Below are 26,199 nucleotides of genomic sequence, written 5' to 3'. Positions count from 1 at the left end.
CAAGATGTGAGAGCTTCGTGATGAACTATAACATACCAAGGATAGATACAATGATCCTTGAGCGATTAGCGATGTTTGACACTGCGAAAGTAGAAATCAAGAAGGAGCATCAATAGTTGATGGTTAGTAAAACCACTGAGTTTCGATAAAGGCAAGGGCTAGAAGGGATACTTCGTGAAACGGCAAAGCAGTTGCTGCACTAATGAAGAGACCCCAGATTAAACCCAAGCCCGGGACTAAGTGCTTCTGTTATGGGGGGAACGGTCACTGAGGCGGAGCAACTCTAGATACTTGGTAGATAAGAAGGCTGGCAAAAGTCGAAAGAAGTATATTTGATATACATGATGTTGATGTGTACTTTACTAGTACTCCTAGTAGCACGAAGGTATTGGATACCGGTTCGGTTGCTAAGTGATTAGTAACACGAAATGAAAGCTACGGCATAAACGGAGACTAGCTAAAGGCGAGGTGACGATACGTGTTGGAAGTGTTTCCAAGGTTGATATGATCAAACGTCGCACACTCCCTCTACCATCGGGATTGGTGTTACACCTAAATAATTGTTATTTGGTGCTTGCGTTAAGCATGAACATGATTGGATCGTGTTTATTGCAATACGATTATTCATTTAAAGAGAATAATGGTTACTCTATTTGCTTGAATAATCACCTTCAATGGTTTATTGAATCTCTATCGTAGTGTTACACATGTTCATGATATTGGTGCTAAAAGATACGAGGTAATGATGATAGTACCACTTACTTGTGGCACTGCCGCTTGAGTCATGTTGGTATCAATTGCATGAAGAGGCTCCATGCTGATGGATCTTTATACTCACTTGATTTTGAATCACTAGTGACATGCAAATCATACCACATGAGCAAGGCCTTGTTTTCATTGAGATGAAACAAGATAGTAACTTGTTGGAAGTGATACATTTATATGTATGCAGTCCAATGTGTGCTGAGGCACGCAGTGGATATCATTATGTTCTTACTTTAATGACGATTTGAGCAGATACAAGAGTATTTACTTAATGAATCACAAGTCTGAAATATTGAAAGGTTCAATTCTGTTTCAGGAGTGAAGTTCGTCGTAACAAGAGGATAAACTGTCTACGATATGATCATAGAAATGAATATCTAAGTTACGAGTTTTGGTACGCAGTTAAGACAATGTGGAAATTGTTTCGTAGTTCATGCCACCTGGAACATTATAGTGTGATGATGTGTCTGAACGTCATAGCCACGCACTATTTGGTATGGTGCATGCTATGATGTCTCTTATCGAATTACCACTATCGTTTATGGGTTATGCATTAGAGACAACCGCATTCACTTTAAATAGGGCACCGCGTATTTCCGTTGAGATGACACAGTATAGACTGAGGTTTAGAGAAATCTAAACTATCGTTTCTTGAAAGTTTGGGGCTTCGACACTTGTGTGAAATAGTTTCAGTCGAATAAGCTCAAACCCAAAGCGGATAAATGCATCTTCATATGATATCCAAAACAGTTGGGTACATCTCCTATCTCAGATCCGAAAGCAAAGTGTTTGTTTCTAGAAACGGATCCTTTCTCGAGGAAAGGTTTCTCTCGAAAGAATTGAGTGGGAGGGTGGTAGAACTTGATGAGGTTATTGAACCATCACTTCAACCAGTGTGTAGCAGGGCGCAGGAAGTTGTTCCTGTGGCGCCTACACCAATTGAAGTGAACGCTGATGATGGTGATCATCGAGCATCGGGTCAAGTTACTACAAGCCTCATAGGTTGACAAGGTCGCGTACTACTGCAGAGTGGTACGGTAACCCTGTCTTGGAGGTCATGTTGTTGAGCAAGAGTGAACCTACGAGTTATGAAGAAAGCAATGGTGGGCCCGGATTGAGACAAATGGCTGGAGGCCATGAAATCCGAGAGAGGATCCATGTATGAAAACAAAGTGTAGACTTTGGAAGAACTACTTGATGGTCATAGGACTATTGAGTAAAGATGGATCTTTAAAAGGAAGACATACGATGATGGTGATAAGTCACTATTAAGAAAAGCTCGACTTGTCGCAAAGATGTTTCCGACAAGATCAAACAGTTGACTATGATGAGACTTTCTCACTCGTAGCGATGCTAAAAGTCTGTTAGAATTATGTTAGTAGTTGCTGCATTATTTATGAAATATTGCACATAGGATGTCAAAACATTGTTTAGTCGACGGTTTCCTTGAGCAAACATTGTATGTGATACAACGAGGAGGTTTTGTCGATCCTAAAGATACTAGCAAGTATGCAAGCTCCAGCGATCCTTCAATGGACTGGTGCAAGCATCTCGAAGTTGGAATATACACTTTGATGAGATGATCAAAGATTTTGGGTTTGTACAAGGTTTATGAGAAACTTGTATTTCCAAAGAAGTGAGTGGGAGCACTATAAAATTTCTGATAAGTATATGTGGTTGACATATTGTGGATCGGAAGTAATGTAGAATTTCTGTAAAGCATACAAGGTTGTTTGAAAGGAGTTTTTCAAAGGAATACCTGGATTGCGCTGCTTGAATGTTGAGCATCAAATATCTATGGAGATAGATCGAAAGCGCTTAATAGAAGTTTCAACAAGATGCATGCCTTGACAAGTTTTTGAAGGAGTTCAAAATAGATCAGCAAAGAAGGAGTTCTTGGTTGCGTTGTGAGGTGTGAATTTGAGTAAGACTCAAAACCCGACCCCGGCAGAATAAAGAGAATAGACGAAGGTCGTCTTCTATGCCTTGGCCGTAGAATCTGAAGTATGCCATGCTGGGTACCGCACCTGATGTGTGCCTTGACTCAAAAGTCTGTTGAGAGGTACAGAGAGTGATCCATGATTGAATCACTAGCAGCGGTCAAAAATTATCCTTAGTAACTGATGGACTAAGGAATTTTTCTCGATTATGGAGGTGGTTAAGGAGTTCGTCGAAAAGGGTTACATCGATGCAAGCTTTGACACTAATTCGAATAACTATGAGTAGTGAAACGGATTCGTATAGTAGAGTAGATGTTTGGAGTATTTCCGAATAGTACATAGTAGCAGCATCTATAAGATGACATAAAGATTTGTAAAGAACACACGGATCTGAAAGTTTCAGAACCGTTGACTAAAACCTCTCTCACGAGCAAGACGTGATCACACTCCATAACTATATGGGTGTTGGATTCGTTGGAATCACATGGTGATGTGAACTAGATTATTGACTCTAGTGCAAGTGGGAGACTGTTGGAAATATGCCCTAGAGGCAATAATAAATTAATTATTATTATATTTCTTTGTTCATGATAATCGTTTATTATCCATGCTACAATTGTATTGATTGGAAACACACTGCATGTGTGGATACATAGACAAAACACTGTCCCTAGTAAGCCTCTAGTTGACTAGCTCGTTGATCAAAGATGGTCAAGGTTTCCTGACCATAGGCAAGTGTTGTCACTTGATAACGGGATCACATCATTGGGAGAATCATGTGATGGACTAGACCCAAACTAATAGACGTAGCATGTTGATCGTGTCATTTTGTTGCTACTGTTTTCTGCGTGTCAAGTATTTGTTCCTATGACCATGAGATCATATAACTCACTGACACCGGAGGAATGCTTTGTGTGTATCAAACGTCGCAACGTAACTGGGTGACTATAAAGATGCTCTACAGGTATCTCCGAAGGTGTTCGTTGAGTTAGTATGGATCGAGACTGGGATTTGTCACTCCGTGTGACGGAGAGGTATCTCGGGGCCCACTCGGTAATACAACATCACACACAAGCCTTGCAAGGAATGTGACTTAGTGTAAGTTGCGGGATCTTGTATTACGGAACGAGTAAAGAGACTTGTCGGTAAACGAGATTGAAATATGTATGCGGATACTGACGATCGAATCTCGGGCAAGTAACATACCGAAGGACAAACGGAATGACATACGGGATTATATGAATCCTTGACACTGAGGTTCAAACGATAAGATCTTCGTAGAATATGTAGGATCCAATATGGGCATCCAGGTCCCGCTCCGCTCCCGCTCCGTTCCTGCCCTCGCGCCTAGCCTTGCTGCCCCCCGCCGCCACCGCTCGCGCCAGCGCTCCACCCTGCTCCCGTTCCCTCTCAGGGCCCGCGTGCCGCCTCTGACCCTTCTGGCTCCAGAGAGACCCCCTCCGGCGAGTGCATCTCCTACGGGGAGCAATGGAGCAGCTCGGAGGGAGAGTCCTCGTCGAGGTCGTACAGCGACGTCGCGCGCTCGCTCCCCACAGGCTCGCCGGCCGCCGCCGCCGCCTCCGGACGCGTCGCAGGCACCCTCGCCGTCCGCGCCGTGACGCTCCGCCCTGCCTAGCATCCCCGTCGCTGCGCCGCAGCCGTCCCCGGAGGAGGTCGACGGCCTTTTCTTTCGCTGCCTCGACCACAGGCATCACGTGCGCGATTGCCCCAACGACGTCCGGTGCCGCCGCTGCCTCTTCTTCGGCCACGCCTCGCGCGCCTGTGGCGGTCGTCGCACCGCCGACGCGGCTCGGCAGCCCACACGCACGGACGCCGCGCTGCCCCGCGCCAAGGACGCCCCCAGGCTGCAACCGCGCGCGTCAGCGGTCGTGTAGCTCCCTCCTCGCGGCGTGGTCGCCAGGATCCCTCCTGTCGTGCAGCCACGCGCCGCCCCCTCGGCGCCTGCTCCCCTCCCGGTCCACCGGCCCCGTCGCCCGCTGATAGCCCTGCGTGGGTTATCATGGCGCAGACGACTGAGATGGACGACGCGGAGCTCGTCCTTGCCCGCGCCATGGTGGCCACCATCACGGGCAACCGGCCGCGAGTTTCTCCCGCCGAGGTGGTCGAGCTGCTCCTGAGCTCGCTGGACCTCGCCGAGGGCGACTTCACCGTACACGCGCACCACCCAGAAGACTTTCTCATCATCTTCTCCTCCTTGTCCACCATGCGCCGGCTCAATGACGAGCACATCCTCTGTTCGTCGCGTTTTGCCCTCTCTCTGAGGCCATGGTGCAAGCTGGCGCACGCCACCGCCGATGACCTCGGATATCGCGTCGAGCTGGAGCTCCGCGACATTCCTGCGCATGCGTGGCACCTCTTCGTGGCTGAGCACGTGCTCGGATCGAGCTGCTGGATCGAGTGGATGCACTGCCGCACGCGGTCGCGAGACGACCTCGATGTCTTTTGTCTCTCCGGCCGCACCCACGACCCCGTTGGCATTCGGTGCGCTGTGGTGCTGGCTATCGTCGAGCAGCTCCCAACCCGCGTGCCCTCCTAAGACCCGGCCGTCAGAACCCTGTCCTACCCCATCTCCATCGAGCTTACCGTGGCGGAGCACATCAGGGGCACGTCGGACGTTCCCCAGGCGGTCGGAGGGCATGCCGGTGATGACGCAGGCGAGGGCAGCACGCGCGGCCAGGGCAATGGCCCAACCCGAGGACGCGCGCGCCGTCGTGGCCGCAAGCGCAGGCGGGCCGACGAGGTCCTGGCCGGCCGCGTGGATGGCATGGCCATCGACGTGCCAGCATGGCGAGTGCGGCGCCCCGGCCGTGTTGATGGTATGGCCATGGCGGCCTCCTGGCCTGACGTGGCGGCGTCGTCGAGGGCCCCCCGTCCTGCCAGACTAGGCATGCTAGCCTGGCCCAGGCCACAGGGACCCACGTACCGCCGTCATCGTGTCAACAAAGGAGAGGGAGACCGAGGTCATCAGCCTGCTAAAGGGAGGTTCGTCGGGGGCCCGCGCGCACCTACCTGCGCAGCCCCCGGTCCGCGGAAGAACGGACCCATCTTCGGCGACTACTGGCGCCCCGCGATTGACTAGAGACGTCCCAATTCCTCTTGCCGTTTCAAATTCCCGCGCCCCCACCATGACCAGCGCCGCCCCGCTCGAGACAGCACGCCCCCTTGTACAGGAAGATCCGATCGGGGCCACAACTGCTTCGGCTGAGATCACGCTTGCCAGCCATGTGACGGATTCCCAGCCAGACGCCCAGACCGCGCCAGTCTCGTCTGCTGCCCGGTCGAGCCAAAGTTGCGCAACCCCCATCGCGGCGGGGCCTCGCCTGACGTCTCGGATCAGACGCTGCGGGCCAGCGCGGGCAGCGCTTTGCCACGCGCGGGAAATCCCTTAGAGCCAAAGCCGCACGCCAGCGCGGGATGCGCCCTGTCACACGAGGGAAATCTGGCCATAATCGCCGTCCCTCCGGATTTGGCTCCTGGGCCCACGTGTCAGCCCACAGCAGGGACGTCCACTACTGAGCAGGCCAGCCAGCTCCGCCTGGGTCGCCCTCCACCCGGCCCACTCCTGCATTGACTGGCGAAGTCACAGGCCGACCCGGCCCAGCCCTGATCACCATCCTGCAACGGCCCACTCGCCCAGATCGGGATGACCCTGATGTAGCGCCACACGTGCCTGCGTCGAGCCGGTTTGCTTCGCCCCCGATCACCCTGCGACGATCGCGCAGCCGGCCAGCCCCGGTACCTCCTCCTGGACGCTGGGGCAATTCTTGTCTGCAGCCACGAAGCAGCTCAAAGCTACCCTGCCGTCTCCAGGGAAACGCCAGTGACCACCCCTGAACTTCAGCCTGCGGCGGGGACGGTCGGCTTCTGCTCATACAGCAGTGGCAACGCCGCAAGGGGCCCGAGAGGCGCGCCCAAGTGCAGATCCTCCGCACTCTCGGCATAGTCGGCATCAACCAGCCCATTTCCGCTGCTGCGATGAAGGCCTACGACGACCTATTCGCTACGCTGCTGCAGATGTCGGTCCTGCAGGCTATCGCGGCCCTCGTCGACAGGGAGCTTCCGACATGTCTGACGGCCGTGCCCAGCGCTGCTGCCGCCTGCGGGAGTTAGCAGCGCCGCTCGCCACGCGTCGACACCTTGTTCATGGATCACGGCTTACAGATTGTTGTATGGAATGTTAGAGGCCTTAACTCACGTGCTAGGCGCTTCGCGATTCGACCGCTACTTTGTACCACCCGCACATCCATTGTATGCCTACAAGAAACTAAGATGGCTTTGATCTCGTCGTCTGTTGTGCTGGAAACGCTGGGGTCTGAATTTGACGGGTCCACTTACCTCCCGGCCGATGGCACGCGTGGCGGCATTCTCCTGGCTTGGAAAACCAGGGCTGCCACGTTCTCTGACCTTCAGTTCACGCAGCACGCGGTGACTGCGAAGGTGCGCGCGCCCAATGGCAACCCCTGGTGGCTCACCACGGTCTACGGGCCCAATGGCAACTCATCTACCTCTCCGTCTCTCTTGCTGGATCAAGAAGGCCGAGATCATCGTCGAGCTGTACGTGTATTGAACGCGGAGGTGCCGTCCGTTCGGCACTAGATCGGAGCGGATCGTGGGGCGGAGCGCGGGACGGTTCGCGGGGCGGATCGAAGGACGTGAGGACGTTCCACTACATCAACCGCGTTTCTTAACGCTTCTGCTGTGCGATCTACAAGGGTACGTAGATCTGAAATCCCCTCTCGTAGATGGACATCACCATGATAGGTCTTCATGCGCGTAGGAAACTTTTTTGTGTCCCATGCGACGTTCTCCAACACATGCCTCTCCCTCATATAAAATTGCAAGAATGATTATCGATCTTGTTATCAATTGCTTAGGACAATTCCGCACATCATACCATCATTATTCCACACTCGCCTTTTGTAATACGTTGTAATATATTCTAGTGACATCCCCGGATTATGCTACAGTAACCCCTTTTAATTAAGCTACAATAATATGGGGATTAATCTAATCCATTTTGCTAATCCAAGTATGATCAAGCTCAATTCAAATTCCTTTGTGATTCCACGTCATTTGAAAAGTGGAATTAAAAGTTTTGCAAACCGATAGATAAAAATCATGAATGGATTTAAAATATGGATAAAATGTACCATAAGCTATTATAAAAATGTGACCAACATTTCATGGGTTATTTTGGTACCTCAAACTAAATAAAACTAGCACCAAAACAATTATTAAACGCCTTGTTGCATTTTTACCGTTTTGTAATAAATTATACCCCCTCCCAAAACAATTGTGGCACGTTATAAAATACATTGAGAATTATGGGGCAAGTCCCATATTTTTATAAAAGTATTTTAGGTACTAAAATGAAATAAAATAGAAAACAATAAACTAAACATAAAAAAGCCTCCCAACCCCAACTAGGCCTTGGCCCACTAGGCGAGCCGGCCCAACCGGCCCACCCCCATGGGCAATATAAACCCCCGAGCCCGAAAACCCTAGCCCAACCACCCCACTTCCGCCGCTCCCCTGGAGGGCCCCTCCCTAGCGGCTGCACCCACCCCTCTCAACCCGGTCGATTCGGTGCCACCCCGGCACGTTGCCGGCCCTACCCGCCGGCACCACCTCGCCGCCGGTCACCATCACGCTCCTCCCCGAACCTCTTCGTCGAGCCTCGTTGACCTGCACACTTGCAACCGCTGGTGAGGCTCGAGCCTCCCCCTTTTTCCCCTCCGCTCTGCTCCGCCCCGCTGTGCCACTGCCCTCGCTGTCGCAGCCCCTGCTACGCTAGGTTGGCCCCGCTCGTCGATGTCGTTGCACCAGCCCGCACGCCGTCTACTAGAACACAATATTTTTTGCTCCATGGCTCCTCCCCGACAAAAGAAAAATCAAAATAGTTTTATTAGCAAATATATCATGCTCAACGCTAGAAAGACTCTAACAAAATCACCCCTACTTATGCACGCCTTTCGTATTTTGTGTGTCAAGAAATGCACGTCGTTTATATCTCTCATACTTCAAAATACGTAATGTTCTGTCGGCCATCCCTTTTGTCATCCACTCTTCCCATCCACCTCCTTCATTTTTGGGTTTATTTGATATTTTCTCCGTTGGTTTTCCTTAAGAACCACCTTAACTGGCCCACACTTTATTTTACTATCGAAATGGAATTATCCTTTCTTTGGTAAGTCAACAAGCACCGTTTAAAATGTAGTTTTTGCATATAATATTATAATTGTATTAATAACGAAATTCATGGTAAATCACAATGATTGCTTATAAAGATTGACTTAAGGCAAAGCTTATATGCAAAGTAAAAAATAAAACGAATAGAGTACAACTAAGAAACACACATTTTCTTTCGAGGTGGTACTAAGAAACGAGAGCTCCTACGTGTCGCTCTCTATGGCAGGTTGTGGCTCGTTCGCACATCGGCGGGCGAACTCGTGATTGAAATGGACCGGCCCAATTATAAGAGAACACCCAAGCTATAGTGTCCGGTTTTGGGACCCTTCTAGAAGGTTCCTGCCCAGTTTTGGGCACCTTTTGAAGGATCTTAAAGTAATATTTACAGTTTTTTCTTCTATTTTCCCCTTTTTTTCTTTTTCCAATGTATTTCTTTTTCGTTTTTTCTAATTTTTTCTCTCCTTTCGTTTTTTCTTTTTCTATTTATTTTTATTTACTTTTGCTTCTCTTTATTGTTCTTCAAAATTTTAAAAATATATATCAAAATTTTGAAAAATTATCAGAAGCTAAAATATGTGCAGTTTTCGAAAAAATTCTATTTTTTTGGAGAATGAGACTATTTTTTAAAAAAATCTTACCATTCTTTTGGAAAATGTTCCTTTTTTCAAACAGAAATATTTTTTGGAAAATTGTGCAGTTTTTTGAATACTGGATTTTTTTTGAAACACAAACATTTTTGAAAATTTGTGAACAAACTTTAAAAAATAGATAAATATTTTTCATAAAATAGAAACATTTTTTCACAAATTTAAGAAAACTTTTGTTCATCAATTCTTGATTCCTGATTGTTTTTTGAAGCACGAACATTTAAATATGAATAGTGAACAAAATTTTAAACATGGGAACATTTTTTGAATTCAAAATCGAATTTAGAAAATGTCAAAAAAGGGAAAAAAGGAAAACAATGTGGATAAAAAAATGAAAAAGGGAAAATAACATTTTTTGAAAATCCGGAACATTTTCCAAAATATCTAACATTTCTTAAAATCCCAAACATTTTTTGAAGCTATGCTTATTTTCTAAAATACAGCACATTTTTTGAATTTATTAAGAATGTTTTAAACAGCAATTTTTGGAAATTTGGAACATTTTTTAAGAACAAGAACATTTTTCTTAAAATATCAAACATTTTCTAGAAAAATAAACATTTTTGGAAAATCCCGATCTTTTTTTAAATTTATGAATTTTGTTGAAAAGCGACAACTATTTGAAATTTAGAAACTTGTTTTAAAATAGAAAAAACATTTTTGAAAACCTTTTTTAAAATTCAAAACATTTTTAAAACAGAAATAAAAAAGGAAAAAACAGAAAAAAGAACCGACTCAGGAAACCTTCTAGATGTTTTTCAAACCAGAAAAAAATCGACTGAAACCTATGAAAGGTTTTCAAAACCAGCAAAAAGCCTGAGACTATCCACAATGGGTGTAACATAGCGGATACCAAGCCAAAATGAGTCTATAGCCTAATAAATGATAGACTCAATGTTACCACTCTATGTTACTATGCACTGTAGAGTTAGTAACTTAGACTAGTTACATATATATGTTATTATTCTATGTTACTCCGCGTTGTAAGTAGTGTGAAGATGTTCCGTTTGGATGGGTGGTGAAGGATAGCTCGATCTTCCTGTGCCAGCCTCCGCTCCCTGCGGCAGAATGAGGCAAATAGGAAATTCCCTAAAGAACACACATGGTTGGGGTATAGGAGGCCATATAACGGACTGGGCTGACCCTAAAGCGATCGTCTGGCCCAAGAGAGTTGTGGGTTTATCTGAAATCTAGCCATATGTTAGCTTATGCCCTAGAAAGGTGTATAAATACCCAGGGCCACAACGTCCTCTACCCCTGCGCCTGCGCCGCCGGGTTGAACCTTCCCCTGGAGCCGTTGCCCAATCAGTCGAACACCGAAGGAACTTTCAGTCATCGTCGTTTCGGATTTTATATATGCAAATTTCATCTCGTGTCTAGTTTATGTTTTCTTAAGATTTGCTCTCTTTCGCCGCACTCTTCTTCTCGTTTTAAAGATCGGATCGCCACCGAGCGGATCTGGAGCTCTTTGAAGAGGTGCTATATCATACGGCGGACCTATGGACATGTGGCTTCTCCCATTAGATTCACGCATTTTCTCGTAGGTCAAACATATTTTTCCAAGTTCCTGTTTGATTCTCCCCAAGTCCAGTCTCGATTCTGATTTTGTGCTAACCGATCCGTGGCTCGATGATGACTACTTTGCTTTAACCACACCGAATCCAAGGCCGGAGGAAGTGTGCTTCTCCGCGCTGCGTCGTTGTGCTGCCCTCTCTCGTTGGTTCCTCGCGAAGTCTCTTCCTCTCGTCGAAGAATCGATTTTCTTCTTTCATGAGAGGTCTTGACGGAAGGATTCGGCGAGATGGGAGAGCATAGCTGGTGGTACCGGCATGGCCGCTTTCGATGGTCCTTCACATGTGGAAAAACAGTGCCTTTAACTGAGAGCCTAAATAGATCTGGTTTCTTTTGAACCGCAGTTATGCAAGATTTTTCGAGTACAATGTTTATCTGATTTTCTTAGGTTTAACTAAGCCACTTAGGTAGCGAATGATATCGGCTTTCTTGCAATAGAGTGCAAAATAACACATTAAAGAACTAGAACTAAAATTGCAACCAAATAGTTTTCTGTTGAGTAGCAACTGCTGATAATCTAAATCTTTGATATATTTCTTCCCCCCTTTGCAATTAGAGCGAACTAATCCAGTCCAACCCCTGTTGAAAAACTGGAAATTGTTTTGTGTTTAACTGTAGATTTGACCTTGAAGCAGCGATCTCTACTTTGGTAGACAATTGAATGACCCATTTTGCAAAGGAAAATCATGACAGTATAGTTATAAAATTCATAGCTAACACATGGATATATGCAATTCAATGACTATACAAAACACATAAAAGACCATTTAATTAAATATATTTGAGAATTTTTTGATGTGAAATAAAAGCAAACTCATTTGGTCCCATAGCTTTTCCTTTTGAGGCAATTTCTTTGGTTCTGAGATGGATATAACCCAAATATCTTGTCTGTGAGGGAGGTTATCTTGTTATCTCGTGGAGGTGTTTGGATGTCATTTCCTTAATCTGGTGTTATCTCTTACATTTGTGTAAAGTGAATTTGATTTGGTTGGCTGCTGATGATTCAGGTCATAAAGGATCTTAGTGGATTTCGGTGAGGTGGATTTGTCTGCCGTTGATCGATTCATGTTGTTACACACACTGAAGCCTTCTCCTTCCAGTCTCTTCTGCCCATTTCATTCTTGTTCCCAGTGTCCCTTGTAGGTTTTTGGCAGCTTCTTGTCATCCGTGAGCCTTCAAAAAAAAAGCTGACTTCTCTTTCCACTGAGCAATTCTTAATTTTGTGTTCTTCTTTGCTGTAGCACAGTGTAAACAGCAGCTGCATCTTTGCTGCTGCAACTGTCTATCCCTGTATCATAACCTTTGTGGTTTGTACTGGGTGGAAATACCCATTTGCGGCTGCTTTATTCAGCTATGTGTGTTTTGAATTGGGTCTCCGAGGGATTGCTGAAATCTTTTCTGTTCTCTTGTAGCATTTTATTCTGTCTTCTTGGGCCTGATGCCACGTCTCTGGTAGCCAAAGCCTTTACAGGAGATGCTACATTTTGCTTACAGATATTTTCACATTTGATAGGTACCTGTGGCTGTGATTTAGTCGATGCACAAAACTGTTTTTTTGCGATTACATTTCTTGCTTGACATAAGTATTTGTTTTGATTTTAAATTGAGGAAAACAATGGTGATGATGATTGAACTAAAGTTTGTTTCTCAAAACATTTGCAGATATTGCCTAAGAGCTTTCGCCCTGCTAGGCTTTAGAGCTAATGCTGCCAATTCCTTCCTTGGGTTCCTGTGTATCTTTCTCCTTATTATAGGACAATTCATAAATTGATGCAGATAAGAAATAAATAAAATTCCCAGGCCATCATTGCGAGAATGAGAGATGTGCACAAAGCTGTGTCATTATATTGAATTGTAGAACCATCATTTCCCTGTCTATGCATCTGTCTTACTCCTAAAAATTAGGTCTCTTCACCCTAGGCTATGTTACTACCTTCTTATGTGTGTTGTTATGCAAAGCTTCATTTATTAGTTTATAAACTCATATTGTATTGGGATATGTTATGTTACAGTAACTAGCTGAGTTACTCAAATTACCTCTCTCCTAACTAACTCATTACCACATAGGCAATTTTACTGAGTTGGACTTTATGTTACCGTTGAAGTTATTCCCACTATGGCCAGTCTAAGTTGAATTGTCATCCACAACGAAATAACAATGGAATGAAACATTACAAACTACTCCCTCTGTTCCTAAATATAAGTCTTTTTAGAGATTTTACTAAGAGACTACATACGGAGCAAAATGAATGAATCTATCCTCTAAAATGTGTCTATACATCCGTATGTAGTCTTCTAGTGAAACCTAAAATTGGAGGTAGTATATTTAGGAACAGACGGAGTATTAAACAAATGGAAGTCACATAGCTCACCATGAAATAAATAAAAAACACGAAAATTGCACCAAATCCATTGGAAGGGAGAGTATATACAACTTTTGGTTTCCATGTATTCTCAATCAAATCATTTTGAATTTGACTTAGTTGTCTAATCATGCGATTCTTGAATAAATTTGATGAAATGTTCATATGTTTTTGCCTAAGTCTCATCCTGCCAATCTCACCTTTGGTCATAGATATCTATGACTATGCTGTGCAAGGTCACTCATCGAGATTGGAAAACACCAAAAGTGTGCTCTGCATCCTTTCTATCACTTCTGTCGATGAAGGGTCCTGTTCACACCAGGGCTGTCAAACCATGCGTCCTCTGGTTGTGACTGTGGAAGTAGTGGTGGTATGATCAGGGCTACCAGTGACTGTGGGTAGGCTACCATTGTTCTATTTTGGCGGCAAGAAGCGGCCACAATGCCAGCAGAGTGGGCATTCGTGGATGAGATGGTGGTGGGGCCATCGGTGGATGTGGTGGTTGGGTAGTGGCAATTGAGAAGAGGCCTGAAGCTGTATGGTGGTGGTCGTGACGGCAAACAAGTTGGGTTGTTGATGAGGGGAGGGATTTGAATGGCCTATGTGCCACTGAGAGACAGGCCTGTGGGGAGGACAAAGGTTGGATACTGCGGGTGTCTGGTGTGTCTGAGTGGACCCAAAACCAGACCAAATTTGGGCGTAAATGGGTTATTTTGGTTATCAATTTGCTACTGCTCCAGACCAAATCTGTCCTTGTGCATTGCAAAAACTGATTACCGATGGATCTCATTGCAGCTGTTGAGATGGTGCCTACAAATGGGGATTCCAGCCAAGACCAATTCCAACTTAACAGTGCTAGCCCGCCTATTTTGCTAGTGTATCTCCAAAAACATCGCGTGCTTATTTACCAACTATTTTGCTGGTTGGGCTGTGTTGATTTATTTTCTGGTTATCATTCTCTTCTGCTGGCTGTTTCTTGGAGGAGCGTCGTTGATGCAGATGAGGAGACACAAGTTTATGGGTAATTTGCGTCTGAGGCATCTCTGTGATGTCCCACCCTTTTCACCTTGGAGATCTGATGCATCCTTGAGAATTATCTTTCTATGTGTTTTTTGTCCTTGCCACTTTTGATTCGTTTGGGTGAGATGAGGATATAGTTCCATTGTTGATGGATGATATGATGTCCAGTGAATCATGTATTAGCTCTATCTGATCATACCCGGCACTGGGTTTGTCTGAGTTTCTCTTTTTTATTTGTTGGTCTGTTTCTTTTTAGTTGTTGAAAATGAGTGCTGTTGGATGCAGATGAGCAGACATGAGTTTATGTGTAATTTGTGTCAGCCATTTTTGTTATGTCACTCTTTTCACCTTGGAGGTCTGATGCACCCCCCTCACTCACGTCTTTCATGTTCTTACTACTTCCCTTTCAAAAATCTGTTGTTTTGGGTTTTAATTGGTGAGAGATGAGATGATGAATGAGATTAATTTCCCTATTGGTTTGACTGGCTGACATGATGGCCCACACGCTGGACTTCGAGCACCTCATCCAGCTAGTTGACCTGTCAGGTCTAGAGGCGCCGTTCAGCCCCGACGAGATATGGTAGGCTGTGCGGCGCATGCCGGCGCACAAGGCACCGGGGCTGGACGGCTTTACCGCGGAGTTCCTGCGAGCGTGCTGGAGCACCATTAAGCAGGACGTGCTTGAGGTCTTTGAGCAGCTCTATACGCCGAGGGGGCGTGGATTCCACACGCTCAACAAAGCACTGCTCACCTTGCTGCCAAAGCGCTCCGATGCTCACAAGCTCGGCGATTACCGACCGATTTGCCTGATACATATTGTGGCTAAGCTCTTCGCGAAGGTCCTTTCCCTGCGCTTGGCACCGATGCTCGACGGCCTAGTGAGTCGCTATCAGAATGCTTTCATCGTCGGACACTCCCTCAAGCTCCTGCACCAATTGTGCGCGTCGAGGATCATGCTCAAGCTTGACCTCACCCGGGCCTTCGACTCCATACCATGGCCCTTCCTCTTCGAGGCCCTGCGCCAATATGGCTTCGGAGTGAGGTTCCGGGAGTGGCTGGCCATCCTCCTCTCCTCGGCCAGCACCCGCGTCTTGCTCAATGGCGTGCCGGGACCCTCAATCTGGCACCGCCGTGGGTTGAGACAGGGTGACTCCACATCCCCGTAGCTCTTCGTCCTTGCCGTCGACACGCTCAGCCGCCTCATGCAACGGGCGTTCCAGGCCGACATTCTTCGGAGACTCCACCCCCGACGCAACATCCCGGCTATCTCGCTTTACGCCGATGATGTGATGCTGTTCTGTCACGCCTTGACGGACGAGGTCCTTGCTGTCAAGGGCATCTTAGGGATCTTCGACTCCGCCTTCGGCCTGCATGTGAACTACGGCAAGAGCTCTGCCACAACACTTCATGGAGATGAGTCGACCGTTGAATCACTGGCGATTCTGGGCTGCCAGACGGCGGCTCTGCCCATCACGTATCTGGGTATCCCCCTCTCCACGCGTCGCCCCTCCGCGGCTCAGATGCAGCCTCTAGTCGACAAGGTGGCCGGCCGCCTCCCATCGTGGAAGGCATGGCTCATGAACAAGGCCGGGCGGCTGGCGCTCGTCAAGTCTGTGCTCAGCGCCATCCTCGTCCACCAAATGCTCGCCCTAGCGTCCTCAAAGAAAACTCTGAAGCAGCTTGAGAAGATTCAACGTGGGTTCCTCTGGGCCGGGCGCGAGGCTGCCCACGGTGGGCACTGCCACGTGAACTGGCGCCGGGTATGCCGACAGTTGGAGTACGACGGCCTGGGTGTCCGCGACCTAGAGCGCACGGGGCTTGCCCTTCGGCTCCGATGGCTGTGGCTCTCATGGACGGACACTAGCCACGCATGGCATGGCCTGGACCTGCAGTTCACCCCCGAGGAGTATGGCCTCTTCTATGCCTTCACCACCATGCAGATTGAAGACGGATCGACAACGCTCTTCTGGGAGGACCGATGGCTCCTCGGCCTCTCCATCCGCGAGCACGCGCCCTCGCTATACATGTGCATCCCCAAACATCGCAGAAAGTACCGGACGGTGGCAGAGGGCACCGCCGGCAATGCCTGGGCGAGGGACATTCACGACACTATTGGCCTTCAGGAGATTGGGCAGTATCTCCAGATCTGGCTGTTGGTGTCCCGCATCACCCTCTCCTCAGAGCCGGACACGCTCTCCTGGAAATGGACAGCCAGCGGCAGCTACTCAGCCAGGTCCTGCTATCTAGCCACCTTCCACGGATCTATCACTTGCCGGTCCTGGAAGTTGATCTGGAAGGGTTGGGCCCCTCCGAAGGTCAAGTTCTTCCACTGGCTCGCTAATCAGGACCGCTGTTGGACTGCGGAGCGCCTTGCTCGTCATGGCCTAACGCATCACCCTCGGTGCCTTCTTTGCGACCAAGAACCGGAGACGATACAACACCTGCTGCTTTCTTGCCCATTCGCGAAGCAGACTTGGCACGTGATTATGTCTTGGCTGCGACTACCGGCACCTGTGCCCGACCAGGACGCTCGCTGCAGGATTGGTGGCTACGCGCTCGTGATGCCACGCCTCACCCGCTCCGCAAAGCGCTGGCCTCGATTGCGCTTCTCGTGCCTTGGATGATCTGGAAGCATAGGAACGCATGTGTATTTGACCATGTAACCCCATCGCTAGTTGAGCTTGCCGATGCGATCGCCTTGGATGATCTGGAAGCATAGGAACGCGTGTGTATTTGACCATGTAACCCCATCGCTAGTTGAGCTCGCCGATGCGATCAAGGACGAGTCCAGGAATTGGGCGAAGGCAGGGGCCAAGGGGCTTAGGGTCACCCTGCCACCCTCCTGGGACGTGCATTGATCTGGTTATAACACCTTTGTACTAGCCTCCTAGGAGGTTGTCTCTCCCTCTTTTCAATACAATGAAACACAAAGTCTTTTGCGTTTTCTCGGAAAAAAATTAGTTAATTTGATCCCATCAACTGGGGAAATGGTATGGCAGTGATGACACATTTAAGGCTTGTTTCTCAATACATTCGCAGTTGCCGCCTAACAGCTTTCGCCCTGCCAGGCTTGAGAGCTAATGCTGCTAATTCCTTCCTTGGATGTCTGAACCCCATTTCATATTCGTTTCAATTTTAGTTTGTTGTTTTTGTGTTTGTTTTGTTGCATTGTCTTGTTTCTCAATGGTTTTAGCCCTGCCAGATTTTATTCTCTCAAGCAGAAATCATCCATTCCAAGGCTTATGTTCCTCATTTAGATGTTGATTTTTGTACAAGTCTTTAGTTTTGTATTTTTCTAAATTTAGATTGAAGGTCGGGAAAGCAATGGTGGAACATGGAAGCCTCCTCGACAAAGTTGTCCAAGCGTTCATTGCCACCTGAACCTGAAGACATTGATCTGACATCCGGGAGCATTAGTAGCTTGCGACATTGATTTGACATCCGGGAGCATTAGTAGCTTGCTGTTTGGTCGGGAAAGAAGAGGGGCAGGTTAGAATTCATCGAGTGCTAGGTCTGGCGATTTACGCCCTCCTTGTAATCGAAACCACATCCATACAAACCAAAGCAGGACGTAAGCCTTTACCTCCTCACGAGGGGTTGAACCTGGGTAAATCGCCGTGTTTCTCCCGCTTAACCCCTTTGAGTCGCCACCAAGGTGCGATGGCTCCAGTACTAAGTCCTTTCACGAGGACATCTGCCGTGACAAAACCACGACAGTTGGCGCCCACCGTGGGGCTTGCGCACGGTGGAGTTGAGTTCTCAAAGGAAGCCCTACCAGGGTTTGGGAGTTACGCGAGATGTTGAAGACGGCGGTGGTTCAAAACGCCCAGTTCTCACACAGCCTCGAGACGTTGCATTCCACTCCCCAGGCAAGCTACACCAGGAGCCGGCCAGAGGACCAGCCTGCCGTAAACAGCGGGCCGCGACACGTCCCACAGGACAACCCGCCTGATCGGAACCCGCCGGGCCGGGATCTCCCGAACACCCAAGACGCCCCGGCCCCCCTCGTCGGGGGCGGAGGGCGAGTTGGGGTGCCATGCTTGGCCCTCGCCCTTCGTAACGAAAGGATGCCCAAAGATTTTAAGGGACCAACAAAGGTGCCTAATTACACCCCGGACCTTGAGCCGGCATCATGGATCGAGAGTTATGAAATTGCCATGGACATGCTCGACGTAAACGAGGCAGTTTGCGCCAGATACTTCACGATGATGCTCGAGGGGTCAGCACGTACTTGGTTGAAAAACTTACCTCCCAACTCCATCCAGACCTGGGCTGAGTTAAAAGAGCGTTTCATCAAAAACTTCCGAGGAACTTGCAAACGTCCGATGACGATCGTCGATCTACAACACTGTGTTCAGCGCCTGGATGAGTCGGCTCACCATTGGTCACGGCGGGTTGCAGAAATTATCCATTCGTCAGATGGTATTACGGCGGCTCAAGCTGTGCTGATCCTCGAGCGGAATTGCCATTACGAACCCTTGGTGCAAAAATTGGGGCGACTCAAGCGAAAGGTCCAAGACATGGGAGAGCTGATGGACACCCTCACTAGGTACGCTGAGGCAGATGGCACCAAAGATCCTGGTGAGGACGGTAAGGCTAATTCGCCCAAAAAGGGCGAGTCATCCAAAAACCATACCCGGTTCCAGGGACGCAACCGCCACAATCAAGGGGCCAATAGCAAGCAAAGACCGCAAGAGGAGCCCTCGGACTTAGTCGCCAATACCAATGCCAACAATGGCAACCAACGCCAGAAGAAAAACAGGGGGTTTAGCGGGAAGAGGTCGCGTAACTATGAAGAGCTACTCAAAGGCCCTTGCCCGCACCATGCCACGGCAGACGGTCCGACGACTCACTCCTGGGAGAATTGCTTCGTAATGCGGGAGTTTCGGGCGGAGGTGATCAAGAAAAGTCAAAACGATGACCCGGACCAACGCCAGGAGCAGTTCGCCGCACCCAACCAATGACAGAACCCCTTCGGCGGCTTTCCTGAACAGGGGGCTCAGGGAGGCCCACAGCCAGGCGGCGGCCAATACCCGGTGCACCACCAGCGGCGGTATAACCCGCCAGGAGCCTTTCAACAGCCACCCCCACAGGGGGCTCCGCAGGGTCAGGATGATAACGGGGGTTTCCGCAGCAACCCCAAACAGTTAAGTAATGGGCAGTATCATGTTTTCACCACCAATGCTTGCAGGCGCGATAAGAAGGCGAGTCACCGGGCGTACAGTGTATCTGAACCGGCGCTTCCCAGATACCTCCATTGGTCTGAGCAGACCATAACATGGAGCAGGGAGGATCACCCGCCAAGAGTTGACAACCCAGGCGATTTAGCGTTGGTCGTGGCTCCCCAAGTTGGGGGTTACACCCTGTCCAAAGTGCTAATGGATGGTGGCAGCAGCATTAATATCTTATATTTTGACACTTTCCAAAGGATGAACCTATTGGAAAAGGACCTGATGCCTTCAACCACGGTCTTCCACGGAATCGTCCCGGGCAAGTCGGCCTACCCCATAGGCCGAGCCAGGCTCACAGTGGCGTTTGGAACTGCGCAGAATTACAGGTCGGAGTCACTGATTTTCGAGGTGGTCGAATTGAAAAGCCCCTACCATACGTTGTTTGGGCGGCTGGCTTACGCCCGCTTCATGGCTCGCCTGTGTTATGTTTACTTCAAGCTCAAAATGCATGGTCCCAAAGGACCCATCACGGTTGATGGAGATAGAAGGATTGCAAAGGAATGTGAAGAAGGGGACGCGGCTTATGCGGAAGTCGCGTGCGCTGCAGAGGAGCTCAAACACCATCGAGCCAATGTTGACCCGGCGGACATGTCACCCCTAAAGAAGCCGACTACAGATGCTGAGTCGCCCCTCAAGTTCAAGCCAACGGATGACACTAAGACAATCGATTTCGTTCCTGGCGATTCATCCAAGCAGTTCACCATTGGGACGGGTCTGGACCCCAAATAGGAAAGCGCGCTCATCGAATTCATCTGTGAGAATTGGGACATCTTTGCATGGAAACCTTCTGACATGCCTGGTGTGCCGAGAGAATTCGCTGAGCACCATCTTAATGTTGACCCAAAGGCAAAACCCATCCAACAGTACCTTCACAGATTTAATGAGGAGCGACGCAAGGCGATTGGGGAAGAGGTTGCCCGTCTTTTAGCCGCCGGATTCATCATGGAAGTTTTTCACCCCAAATGGCTGGCTAACCCGGTTTTGGTACTCAAGAAGAACGGTACCTTTCGTATGTGCATTGACTAACCTATCTCAACAGAGCCTGTCCAAAAGATCCCTTCGCTCTTCCCCGCATCGACCAGATCATTGACTCGGTTGCGGGATGCGAGCGATTGTGCTTTTTGGACGCTTACTCAGGATATCACCAAATCAAGATGGCCGTGGAGGATCAAGAGAAAACAGCCTTTATAACCCCCTTTGGGCCTTTTTGTTATGTGTCCATGCCTTTTGGACTCAAGAGTGCGGGGGCAACTTACCAGCGTTGCATCCAGAATTTCTTCCACAACCAAATCGGTCGCAACGTCCACGCCTATGTCGACGATATTGTGATCAAAACCCGCCAGGGGGAGACACTACTGGAGGATCTCAAGGAAACGTTCGATAATCTACGGGTATATCAGATGAAGCTAAATCCCACCAAATGTGTTTTTGGTGTGCCTGTAGGGAAATTGCTGGGCTTCCTGGTATCGGAGCGCGGCATTGAAGCTAACCCGGATAAGATCGAAGCAGTTACATCCCTTGGAAAACCGGCGAACGTTAATCAAGTTCAACGATTGGCGGGTCGCATCGCGGCCCTAAGTCGTTTCGTAAGTCGCTTGGGTGAGAAGGTGATCCCTCTTTATCAGTTATTAAGGAAATCTGATCGGTTTGTTTGGACGAATGAGGCAGACAAGGCGCTCGAAGTCCTGAAACGCCAATTGGTTAACCCGCCGGTCCTGGCCGCCCCGACTGAAAAAGAGCACATGCTTCTGTATATCGCGGCAAATTCCAAAGCAGTAAGTGTGGTAGTGGTCGTTGAAAGAAAGGAGGAAGGGAAGGAATACCCAGTTCAACGCCCAGTCTATTTTATCAGCGAGGTGCTAACCCTTTCCAAGCAGCGGTACCCACACTGGCAGAAGTTGGTATATGGGGTGTTTATGGCAAGTCGGAAACTTAAGCATTACTTCCAAGAACACCCTATCACAGTGGTTAGTTCTGCCCCCCTTGGGGACATCATCCAGAATCGGGAGGCAACAGGGCGGATTGCCAAGTGGGCAATTGAACTTGGGCCGCACCACATATAGTATACCCCCCGCACAGCCATCAAGTCTCAGGCTTTAGTTGATTTCGTCAACGACTGGACGGAGTTGGAGGCTCCGGAAGATAGGCCTGATCTCACTTACTGGACTATTTACTTTGATGGATCTAGGCAACTGGAAGGCTCGGGGGCTGGTGTGGTGTTGGTATCCCCTCAAGGAGATAAATTCTGCTACGTTCTCCGACTCATGTTTCCATGCACTAACAATGCGGCGGAATACGAAGCTTTGCTTCACGGCTTGTGACTCGCCAAGGAGATGAATTTAACACGAGTCAGATGCTTTGGCGACTCTGATTTGGTGGCGCAGCAAGTTTCGGGTACCTGGGATTCTCGGGACCCCATGATGGCGGCTTATAGAAGAGCTGTGTGTGATGTGGCGGGTCATTTTCATGGTTATCAGGTGGACCACATTGATCGACGCCTCAACGAGGCAGCTGACGCCCTCTCACGACTTGGTTCCCAACGAAAGCCAGTTCCTCCCAATGTTTTCCTGGATATTTTACATAAACCATCCGTGATTTTACCATCGGAGGAGGAGTTGGCAATACCAGATCCCGAGTCTCAGCTCATGGCGGCTCTCCACGTCACGCCAGATTGGGTTCTTCCTTATCTGGCTTATCTCGCTAGGGCTGAGTTACCAACAGACGAAGTTTCGGCTCATCAAATCGTTCGCCGCAGCAAATCCATGGTCATCATCAATGGCGAGTTATATAAGCGGAGCGCCTCTGGAGTTTTTCAGCGATGCGTTTCCTCCGAAGAAGGATGCATAATCTTAAATGACATTCATTCCGGAGACTGTGGGCATCATTCCGGGTCACGCTCTTTGGTGTCAAAGGCTTTTCATCATGGTTTCTTTTGGCTGACGGCTCATGCTGATGCAGAAGATATAGTTCGTCGGTGCGAAGATTGCTAGCGTTATGGGCGACAGGCTCATGTGCCGGCTCAAGAATTAAGAATGATCCCCATCACTTGGCCTTTTGCGGTCTGGGGGCTGGACATGGTCGGCCCCTTTAAAATGTCCTCTAACAAGAAGACCCATCTGCTGGTGGCAGTTGATAAGTTCACCAAGTGGGTTGAGGCGGAACCTATTGGAGCTTGCGATGCGGAGACAACGGTCAAATTCTTGAAAAAGCTGATTTTCCGGTTTGGGTATCTGCACAATATCATTACTGATAATGGTACTAACTTGTCCCAAGGGGCGATGCAGGAGTTTTGCCGTCGAGAGCATATCCGGCTTGATGTTTCTGCAGTCGCTCACCCACAATCTAATGGGCAGGCGGAGCGGGCGAATCAGGAGGTTTTGCGAGGAATTAAGCCCCGACTCATGGTTCCCCTGGAGAAAACCCCAGGGTGTTGGGTTGAAGAATTACCTTCAGTACTGTGGAGTATTCGGACTACTCCGAACCGGTCCACAGGTTTACCCCTTTCTTTCTGGTCTACGGAGCAGAAGCCGTACTTCCCACTGATATAAGGCATGACTCACCTAGAGTCGCCGCATATGTGGAACAAGACAATGAACTGGCGCGTCAAGACTCTTTGGACGTCTTAGAGGAGGCATGTGACCTGGCTGCGGCCCGTTCAACTATCTACCAGCAGGATCTACGGCGTTATCACAACCGCCGGGTTAAGAGTCGGACCTTTCAGGAAGGCGACTTGGTTCTTCGATTGATACAAGATCGTGCTGGCATGCACAAGTTATCACCGCCTTGGGAAGGACCGTTCGTCGCCAGCAAGAATCTCTGCAATGGCTCTTATTATCTGGTGGATCTTCGGCCTAACCGGCCAACCACGGAGGCTGAGTCAACTCGCCCGTGGAATATTGCCCACCTGCGGCCTTATTACACTTGAGCTCTCGAGCTCTGCATTTTGTAAGTTTTTCAGTTTCATTATGAAGTAATAAAGTTAAAAATACTCTCCAACTTGGGGGCTTCTTCATTAAACAACAATTTTGTCATCCTGTTGCGACCTTATGAGCCGACAGACTCATCATCTTAGGGTGGCGCTTGAGCTTTCTGACTCGCCCCATCCTGTCGCGACCTTATGAGCCGACGAAATCATCAACATTTTAGGGTGTGTGCTCGAGCTTTCTGACTCGCCTCATCGTGTCGCGACCTTATGAGCCGACGAAATCATCAGCATTTTAGGGTGTGTGCTCGAGCTTTCTGACTCGCCCCATCCTGTCGCGACCTTATGAGCCGACGAAAACATCATCATCTTAGGGTGGCGCTTGAGATTTCTGACTCGCCCCATCCTGTCGCGACCTTATGAGCCGACGAAAACATCATCATTTAGGGTGGCGCTTGAGCTTTCTGACTCGCCCCATCCTGTCGCGACCTTATGAGCCGACGAAAACATCATCATCTTAGGGTGGCGCTTGAGTTTTCTGACTCGCCCCATCCTGTCGCGACCTTATGAGCCGACGAAATCATCAGCATTTTAGGGTGTGTGCTCGAGCTTTCTGACTCGCCCCATCCTGTCGCGACCTTATGAGCCGACGAAAACATCATCATCTTAGGGTGGCGCTTGAGCTTTCTGACTCGGCCCATCCTGTCGCGACCTTATGAGCCGACGAAAACATCATCATTTAGGGTGGCGCTTGAGCTTTCTGACTCGCCCTATCCTGTCGCGACCTTATGAGCCGACAAAAACATCATCATCTTAGGGTGGCGCTTGAGCTTTCTGACTCGCCCCATCCTGTCGCGACCTTATTAGCCGACGAAATCATCAACATTTTAGGGCGTGTGCTCGAGCTTTCTGACTCGCCTCATCCTGTCACGACCTTATGAGCCGACGAAATCATCAGCATTTTAGGGTGTGTGCTCGAGCTTTCTAACTCGCCTCATCCTGTCGCGACCTTATGAGCCAACGAAACCAGCATTTTAGGGTGTGTGCTCGAGCTTTCTGACTCGCCCCATCCTGTCGTGACCTTATGAGCCGACGAAATCATCAGCATTTTAGGGTGTGTGCTCGAGCTTTCTGACTCGCCTCATCCTGTCGCGACCTTATGAGCCGACGAAATCATCATCATTTTAGGGTGTGTGCTCGAGCTTTTTGACTCGCCTCATCCTGTCGCGACCTTATGAGCCGACGAAACCAACATTTTAGGGTGTGCGCTCGAGCTTTCTGACTCGCCCCATCCTGTCGCGACCTTTTGAGCCGACGAAACCATCATTTTAGGGTGTGCGCTCGAGCTTTCTGACTCGCCCCATCCTGTCGCGACCTTATGAGCCGACGAAACCATCATTTGGGGTGTGCGCTCGAGCTTTCTGACTCGCCTCATCCTGTCGCGACCTTATGAGCCGACGAAACCATCATTTAGGGTGTGCGCTCAAGCTTTTTGACTCGCCCCATCCTGTCGCGACCTTATGAGCCGACAAAATTACTGTTTTTATTTTCCTTCATGGCATGGCCATGAGGGTTTCAAAATCTTTTTCCTAATTTATCTTGAAAATGTTTGTTATCAATTATTTGGTTTCACGTATGTTGTTTTCGAAACCTAAGTCAGGTTGATGATCAAAGTCACTTCATCCATGGCGGATTAAGCATTTTAAAGGATTCTCAAATGGCGGATCAAATATTTCAAATCGCCTTAAGGGCGACGTAAAGATTCTTTCGAGAGTATCACAAAAGCAGTACCGACTTATGAAAAAGACCTATTACATGGCTCTTAGGCAAAATCAATGAAGTTTATTCTGTTGGCGCCTTCGGATCATTTTGCTGCGAGCTTTGGCCGACCTCAATTTGCAAGTCGCCCAGTACCCAGTTACACTTGGCCAGAGCTGCGAAGTCATCTTCATCGGTCAGGATTGATGCCAGATCTGCTTCCAAGTCAAAAGGGTTCTTGGGTCGCCGAGGAGTTAAACTGGTCGTCACAAAGGTTGGCAGGCTGACCTTCTTGTTCTTGCTGTCATAGGCAGCCTGATACTTTGATAATTCTAGACTTGCTGCGAGTTGGGTTGCCGCCAGCCGGGAGTCCTTGACAACACGTTGATAATCCTCTTAGACGAATTCTAACCCATCATCTTTGAGTTGAGGAAAGCCTGCCGCTACCTCTTCCGGGTTGATCTCTGGAGCATACGCCAAACAACGACTCAAGGCAGTCAGAATCCCCTTCCGAGCGGCTGACCGAGTTAACTCGCCAATCTGAGGGGGAAGCGTGGATAGGCAGCCAAGCATCTTGTTTATGGAAGTTATAGGCTCTTTGGCACCCATCACAACTTTGACAGTTAAAACACTGCCGGTGTATAGTTGCTCTGTCAGCGTGTAAATCGCCTTCAGCATCAGCACGCAATCATCCTGAAGGTTGGCGGCTCTCGGACCTGTGTAAGGGGTCATGATAAATCGACGATTTACAATAAGAGTTATTGATGAAAA

At 48.7% G+C, this 26,199-nt stretch overlaps 6 non-coding genes and 2 pseudogenes across 6 annotated transcripts; all 8 read left to right on the top strand.

Moving 5' to 3' along the window:
- The first annotated feature begins 12,123 nt into the window (after positions 1-12,123).
- LOC123451604 lies at positions 12,124-12,223 on the top strand. The gene has a single exon (XR_006632439.1). It is a non-coding gene; the product is annotated as a small nucleolar RNA R11/Z151 (small nucleolar RNA).
- Positions 12,224-12,331: 108 nt separating this feature from the next.
- On the top strand, positions 12,332-12,518 carry LOC123451602. Its single transcript, XR_006632437.1, has one exon. It is a non-coding gene; the product is annotated as a small nucleolar RNA Z112 (small nucleolar RNA).
- Positions 12,519-12,566: 48 nt separating this feature from the next.
- On the top strand, positions 12,567-12,703 carry LOC123451643. The gene has a single exon (XR_006632471.1). It is a non-coding gene; the product is annotated as a small nucleolar RNA snoR2/U65 (small nucleolar RNA).
- A 1,784-nt stretch (positions 12,704-14,487) lies between these two features.
- LOC123451606 lies at positions 14,488-14,584 on the top strand. Its single transcript, XR_006632441.1, has one exon. It is a non-coding gene; the product is annotated as a small nucleolar RNA Z101 (small nucleolar RNA).
- A 51-nt stretch (positions 14,585-14,635) lies between these two features.
- LOC123451624 lies at positions 14,636-14,716 on the top strand (annotated as a pseudogene).
- A 77-nt stretch (positions 14,717-14,793) lies between these two features.
- LOC123451613 lies at positions 14,794-14,886 on the top strand (annotated as a pseudogene).
- Positions 14,887-14,958: 72 nt separating this feature from the next.
- Positions 14,959-15,045, top strand: LOC123451616. The gene has a single exon (XR_006632449.1). It is a non-coding gene; the product is annotated as a small nucleolar RNA Z102/R77 (small nucleolar RNA).
- A 2,465-nt stretch (positions 15,046-17,510) lies between these two features.
- Positions 17,511-17,631, top strand: LOC123451505. The gene has a single exon (XR_006632360.1). It is a non-coding gene; the product is annotated as a small nucleolar RNA SNORD14 (small nucleolar RNA).
- The last annotated feature ends 8,568 nt before the right edge of the window (positions 17,632-26,199 follow it).

The sequence above is a fragment of the Hordeum vulgare genome, chromosome 4H (genome assembly GCF_904849725.1).
Source record: "Hordeum vulgare subsp. vulgare chromosome 4H, MorexV3_pseudomolecules_assembly, whole genome shotgun sequence".
Taxonomy (NCBI): Eukaryota; Viridiplantae; Streptophyta; class Magnoliopsida; order Poales; family Poaceae; genus Hordeum; species Hordeum vulgare.
The sequence above is the reverse complement of the archived record's forward strand: the minus strand, read 5'-3'. Positions and strand labels throughout refer to the sequence as shown.